General features: G+C 38.0%; 1 protein-coding gene across 2 annotated transcripts in view; it reads left to right on the top strand.

The window, feature by feature from the left end:
• Nucleotides 1–3,026: 3,026 nt before the first annotated feature.
• Nucleotides 3,027–7,753, top strand: part of LOC107658467 (mitogen-activated protein kinase kinase kinase 3-like) — a 37,814-nt gene continuing 33,087 nt past the window's right edge. For both annotated transcript variants that reach the window (XM_016447027.1, XM_016447028.1), the window contains exon 1: nucleotides 3,027–3,260. The gene's annotated coding sequence lies outside the window, so the exon portion shown is untranslated. The remainder of the gene's footprint in view (nucleotides 3,261–7,753) is intronic.

The following is a 7,753-nucleotide window of genomic DNA, read 5'->3' as shown; positions in this document are numbered from 1 at the left end:
CGTCACTACACTGAAATAAAGTCGGCAGCAACTTCCGGTTCACGCAGACTTTAAATGGTTACTAATGGGTTTTGATGGTCATCTAGTTGAAAAGCTTGGTACTACACCCAAACAAAATCTCACTGAAAGCTAATTTTTTGAGATATCAACCTCAAATTTGGAACATAACTTGTTCAGAATTTTGGTTTTGATTTTCTAGCAGTTTTAGAGTAAAACATGTTTTGTAAAATATATATTTGATATAAAATTGAAATATTTTAAAATTTTCATAAACTTAAACTTCCATAACTTTTTTGTTATATAATCTTTATAACTTTTTTATTAGTTAAGTAAAGTAACTTTATTACTTCTACAATAATCTGCCAAGTGTCTTCTTTAAAAAGAGACCTTTAGAGCCTTTAGCTCGCAGGGCGTATATCCAATTTCCATGTTGGGGTTAGATCCAATAGTGACCAAAAAATAAATAAAAATAATAATGAATGTACATAATTTTGCAGAAGGGGTTTTAAGATACTATGAGTCACTAGACTCGTTGAAAAAATTAGCTAATGTAATAGCCTTATTATGTTTACTAGTTTCTTGTAAGTTCATTTATGAAGTGAGTAAAAGAAAATCTACACTTATGAATAAAAAATGTATCACAACAAAGAAAGCAAGTAGTGTTGCATACAATCTTTTTTTTAAGTACTCCAAACTTAAAGGCACAATATGTAATTTTCGCCGCTAGAGGGCGAGTATTCAAAATAAACAGAGAGTCGAAACATTTGGGATAATGTAAGTACACAAGTCAGCAAAATATATAACACTGTTTTAGTGGTTTTTGGAAATTTAAATAAAAAAATCTTACATATTGTGCCTTTAACTGGTTAAAGACGATTAACATGAATATAAACAGGACATTCTGCTATTCAAGTGAGACCAAAACAGCTTTGAATGGATACAGTTGAAGAAAATGTGCTTTGTGGTTTCAATCTCACTTTCGCAAAACTGACAAAGAGTTTTCCTCAATATCAAATTTTGATCTAAGGAATTCTTTCGATGGATATATATCATTCATAATTTTAAATTGAAGCTCTTTTAAGGGAAGTTCAAAGGAAGTCGTGGCCTAATGGTTGGTTAAATGCAGAGCACTAATTCCGAGTATGGGTCACCATACTTGGCCACATGTCACTTCACTTTTGCTTTTGGGAAAATTGGAAAAGAGAGGTAGCTCATTCTTATGTCTTTTAATTCCTTTGAATCAAAACTCTTTGAAAATATGGAGACGTCTGAGTCGATTTGGGTAAAGTCTATTAATGAAAATGCTGATTATAAACAAGTTGGTACATTTTTTATCTCTAATAGAATAAGTACCCTAAACACAGAGATGGATCTGGCCCCTTGTCCAAATACCCACACTTGCGGTCTTGGCCACTTGAAGAAAAACTGTGTTTTTACTTTTATTGGTGCAAAGATGAGTAGTGGTGATATTTATTTTGTACAACATTTGCAACTGCTTTTTATCATTTAATTAGAAGCACCACAAATTAAAATTATGTCATGTTATAGGGACTACTGAACAGACATTTAGAAGTTGATTTTAAAATGCAAAGTATGTCAAATTAAAATTAAAATAAAGCTGTGTAAACAGTTGCATTTTTACAACACTATAAGTGTGTTCCATAAGGTAATGAAAAGTTCGACACACACTTGTGGTCTTCACATCCACTTGAAGACTTCGGCCAAATACAGGAAATACGTCATTTAAGTAATCAAGTGGTCAAGTGCAAAGACTGCAAGTGGGGTATTTGGACAAAGCCTGGGAATCTCACCTATATGGCAGCTCACTTCTGACTGCTACGTCAAAAATGTGTGCGCGTCACGTCACCAAGCGTCTCTTTGACCCAAAGAGAGGAACAGCGCGCCCCCGAGCGTACACAAACTCCGTGTGCTTGCCACACAGTTGTCATCTTGAACATGTCACGGAAATTATAGACGCTATGCGATGCATTGTTTCTCACCGACGACGATGAAAAAATCCTGAGCGCGATTTCATCCGTGCAGGGGCATTAACATGCCGAACTTTGGGCTGGTTTTGAAGGAAGCGAGCTTTTGGGTTCCGGTGACGAACTGCTTTTTGGCTGTCAGGAAACTCGCTGCGCTAAAGGTTCATTCTAGCATCTGCTGCTTATCATCAACAACATTACGAGAACGCCTGGACTAATGTCGCCTCAAGAGCTCCTCTCCTGCCTAACATCACTACATCCGCTCGTGCGTCCGTCTGGGAGCGCATTTCTCGCACTTTTTACGCGTTTTAACTTTCGCTGAGTTTAGCCGTCATCAACGGAAAGAGGAATTTGTTCAAGCAAGGCGCACGCTCTTTTGGGCAGATCCTCGACAGTGCGACTCCTGTGCAGTTTTCCTCGTACGTTTTTCGCTTTTACTTCGGTAAAGTGGATACATGAAGGCTGCTTTCACAGTCACATGCCTTCATTCATAATCATTTGCCGCACAATAATGCGGAGACTGTCCATGCATCGAGCTGAGGGCTCGTTTTCTTGTTTATTTGGCTTTACAGAGTTGTTACGCACGGGATTCATTGACACAAACGGACTGTTACCGATTCGCCTTTCAATAGAAAAGTGAAAACTGTAGGTTTGTGCAGTGAGCTGGCCAGACATCGACGGAGAGGGATAATATGCAAACCTGGCAGGAAAAGAAGCCATCAAAATTACGGAAATCCCTTCTTTTCCTCCGGTCTGCTATTACGAATGCAGTCTGTGTAAGCAGCTCGCTTATATCTGCACCATTTGTGTGATTTTTATACATTCTAAACCTTTTGGACGTGAAGTTTATTATTCAGATTTACTTTGAACTCTCCATGCAATAGTCATTATGCTGTCTACACAAAGCTATAACTATATTGACGAAACGTCAATATCTTCGTAGTCACTAGATTGCTACTTTCTGTCAGCATAAACTGGAAATTATACATGTGTGTGTGTGTGTGTGTGTGTGTGTGTGTGTGTGTGTGTGTGTGTGTGTGTGTTAAGAGGTCTCTTCTCTTGAATGGTCTGAGGAATACGTTTGATGGGTGATATGGGAGACCCTCATGGGTCCGCTCACCTGGAAGCTCTTTAGCAATGGCAGCAGCCTGGATATCTGTGGACAGTCACATTACATTAACTGTTACGTTTGTCTTCACGATATACATCGAGCTCCTGAAGACAGGACAGAAAGTGATTCTGTGAAGAGCCCTCTTTCACCTGCGTTAAGTTCAGGTGAGTATTTAAACTTAGGGTTCAGTTTGTAAATACATAAACATGCTTGAATGTGTGCAAAGTTTCAAGGTGTGTTAAGCATACAGGTTTTGATATTGTGTTTTGGGTGTATGACTGACTTGACTGATGAAACTGACATGCCCATGGTATCCCGTCGCCTCTTGTCATTCATAAAATGTGCACTAAATATGTAAATCGCATAGCAGTTAAATTATTCACTAGTACTGGAAATCATGTAAACAACAACCATTATTTGCCATGGACCTAAATGGAGGTCTTCATGCTCATATATCAAGTCAAGATAAGTCACCTTTTTTTTCTATAGCACTTTATACAGTGCAGATTGTTTCAAAGGAGCTTCACAGTAATAAACAGGAAGATAGAATCAATTATGGAAAGTCTGCTATGGAGACAATTCAGATTTTGCTGTAAAGCAGCTCTAAAAGACAATAGTGTTATTATTTAGCTTATGTTAGGTCAGTGTTGGTTCAGTTAGATAACAATGTAAAGTTCATCTATTTTGACACAAGTAATTAATCTAAAAACAGTCTCTACAGAAGCCAGCAATGTTGTTATTCAGCTCGAGTAGGTTTTATGGTGATTCAGTTCAGTTGGATGACAGTATCAATGTTGCAAGATGCGATTCAGCTCTACAGAAGATAATATACAATGTTCCTGTGTGTTAGTGTTTTACAGTAGGGAGTGCTATAGGTCAGTGTTTCCCAACCTTTTTTGTCTTATAGACCCCACAGCCCCATCAGTATGCCTAAATGAAAACGTCTTTGACAATCCTGAAATGTGTTCATGGCATCACATGATGCTATCATAATGTCATTGTAAAAAAAAATTGAAAATCACATTTATTCTAACTAGAACTAAATAAAAAACATTAATATATTTTTAGTTCTATATATAAACCATGCTCCTGACAGCTGTTCTACTGACAGTTGTTCAAAATGTTCTGTGTGTGTACAGCTTATTTGCATTGTATTATACATTACCATTCACAAGTTTATTGTCAGTAAGATTTTTAGTGTTTAAAGACACACCATGGCTGCATTTATTTGATCAAAAATACACTAAAAATAGTAATACTATTGTGAAATATTATTAAATGTTTGACTGTTTTTTTATATTAATATATTTTCAAATGTAGTTTATTTCTGTTATGGCAAAGCTAAATTTTCAGCAGCCATTAATCCAGTCATAAATGTCACATGATCCTTCAGAAATCAAATGTGTTCTGTTAGTTTTTGATAAATGGGACATTCAAAATTATTTGAAAGAGAAACCATTTGTATTTGTATCATGAGTATTAATTTCTTCAAAATGAATAAAATCTTACTGACCCTAAACTTCTAAGTGGTGTGTGTGTATATTAGCATTGTATTGTCATGGCCAGTCTACTTTCTAGATATTAGTGTCTACCATGGAAAAAGCAATATCGGTTGACCACAAGTGATTCACATAACTGAAATATTTCCAATGCCAAGTAAACCCCAGAAGCTGGTTGGAAATCACTGTTATACATGAATAAAACATTTGCACACACATCTGTTAACATTTCTACAGGAACACTGGTCTACATTTTATGATTTCCCAACACTAGATAACATTTCATAATTAGAAATTGATTATTGAAAACACTCAAATTAACTACCAAATCAGTCAGTTTAGAAAGTGCCTCATGAAGAAGGGACTCAGATACCAGAGTAGCTTTGTTTAGAGTAGATTAATGAAGGTAATACCAGCATGGTACAGAACTGAGAGTCAGTCTGCTTTTTGTGCTTTTCCTGTGTTGAGAAAATCCTTCACACCTCTCCAGTGTCAATGTGTCTTTTTGTCACAACTTTAACTTGAAAACACTGCATGGACCACAACTTACACAGATGGTGTAAGATCTGTTTATGTATGATGTAACATGGGCTTTTTACCAGTTCATGACCTAGTGATAAAATGCTGTCTTTTCCTCCATCTATAACAATTTTTCATGTCTACCCCGGAGCTGACAGGAACCGTTTAGTCTAGTCACTCAAGAGCATTGGGAACCCTAGGGGGGATTTGTGCTGTAAGCCTCTGGATCTCTTGTACTGTAAGCCCCTCCATGAGCAACAGCCTCAGTGCCAGCACCACGGCTGGGAAAACCAGCCACAGACTAAACAGCTGAAAATCAGGCGAGAGGTGGTTGGGAGCAGGAACGGTCAGAGAAATTTGTTGAGATTCTGGCAAATACTGGAAAAAGGATGCAAGCAAAACAAAGCAGGTCCAGCTGACAGGGCCCATGGACGGCCTTCTCCCCTCTCCAGATTCCACACATACTTACCACAAGCTAATTAAGAACAGGAGAAACAGAAAATGAGACCAAGACGGGGCCAGAGAGACTCAATAAAAACTGAATTTTTTGCTCCATGACCCATTTTAAGGTTTAATATTTTTGACCCCTGCCCCAACTGTTATATCCAGCTCTTATAATACTAATTCAAAAACTGCATCAAACTATTAAGTGCCAGCATACAGTACCAAAGGCAATATTATGGTGCTCTGTCAGTTGCTGTGCATGCATCCAAGTTTAGAAAAATCACAATACTGCAAAAACAATTAGCAAAAACAGCAAAGTTTCTTCCCAATGGCTGCCTCTGAAATCACATACTCTCTTGATTAGGTACTTATTTTGAATAAGTAAATACTTTGTGACTTCTAAAAAAGTAGGCGTTGCATCACTTCGGTGTCATTCACAAATCCTCTCCTGTGGCCTCATGGGATAGTAAAGTGTCCATCATATGCACACTTCAGAATCTCGCTGGAAGTTCATCCAGGTACATTTTACTTACTCTTTTATGTGTAATGTGAATTCGGACCTACTTATTCCCCTACTTCTCAAACAGTTTTTCGCCATCCATATAGTAGAGAGGTATGCAATTTTGGATGCAGCCTACATGTTAAAGAAAACAAAGTGGTCTCTTCTGGAGAAATTGGTGCAAAATATGAATGGAAACGGAAGTTGTAGAGCCACTTATGAAACCACTGAATTTCTTTTATTTGGTAAACATGCTTCCATCGTAGTTTATTCTCGTCTTATGGAATAAGCGAGAGTGTGTGCTTTTTTTGTGAGCATTTTGGAAATGTATTTTGCATGTTATGTTGGTATTCCTGCTCAGCATTTTATATTTGCTACCCCAAAATTTGCTTACAAATACATGGATGGAAACCCAGCTATTGCCTTTTCTGTATATTCAGCCTTTGCAACATTTCCTCATTACAATGTGTTGCAATTTTGAAAATATACCATAGATATGGTACAGTTGATAGTAGAGCCCGACTGATATATCGTTTTGCCGATATGAGCCTGTCGCAGATATATCGTATCGGCGAATATGCCTCTGATATGAACTTTTTTTTTTTTACAGAACATATAACGCAGATTAAATGCTTCTGAATGGTGTAATTACTTTGTTTGTCCAACAAAGCACGCTCCATTGTTTGCTACTGGTCAGTGTAGTGTAGAGATGCACGGCTGAGCTCAAACTTCACCCGAGTCCGCTGCTTCAAATTATCCGCCCGCCACCCACCTGCACCTATATTTGATCGTCACATTACAATGATTCTAATGCTTAGTTTTGCATGATGATATGATGAATGGATGGTTAATTTTTAACAGCAGATTCAGTGACGTTAGAGAGCTGATATGCGCATCACGGCACGCGTCTGCGGCGCATTAAAACCTGTGTTACGGCCACCGGAGCTGATCGCGGCCACTCAGTCAATGCTGGTGTTTATACCGGCCGCGCCGCGGCCCAGAACTCATGCTTATCACATCGGTCACATCGCGCGGCGCGACAAAATAGAATAGAAATTCTATTGCCGCTCGCGTTCGGTGTAGAATAGAACCCATTATAATCAGTGATGTTGTCTACACTGGATGCATTAAACTGATGCCTCGTTCTATTTATGACGTGCTGACACAAAGTTCAAATGATTTTCAATGGTCGCTTTGTTGCGTTCTGTTACGGCACAGACACGGTGTCAGCATAGTTTGTCAGTACAGTCAGTAACGTAGCAGATTGAAAAGTTAGTACCTTTCTGCAGTCCAATAGACGGCAGTGCGGTGGTGGCTTGAGTCTGTTGAATCGTGATTTAACGCTACGTTCTCACCTAGTTGGAGAGACTCAATGCTAAGTAAATAAACAATGTCCCTGTCTTTTACTCTCACATTGAGCTTATCATATTCGTTTGCTAGTAGGGCCCTATGATTTCCGCGATGCAGAAAACACGGACGGAATCGCGGAATCCAGTCATAAAAACGAAATTTACTATATAATGCGGAATTTCATGGAATTTGTCTTATTTTTGATGAATACATAAGAAACAGGTCAGTACATATATATATAGACTGTGTCTGTGAATATTAAACTGCAAAAAGACGATTTAAATACGAATGTTCTGCATGTTCATTTGATTACCAGAAAATACACAACACAGAATTTGTGAAAAAA

This window comes from Sinocyclocheilus anshuiensis, unplaced genomic scaffold, assembly GCF_001515605.1.
Source record: "Sinocyclocheilus anshuiensis isolate Anshui unplaced genomic scaffold, SAMN03320099.WGS_v1.1 scaffold371, whole genome shotgun sequence".
NCBI lineage: Eukaryota > Metazoa > Chordata > Actinopteri > Cypriniformes > Cyprinidae > Sinocyclocheilus > Sinocyclocheilus anshuiensis.
This window is presented reverse-complemented; position numbering and strand designations above follow the sequence as displayed.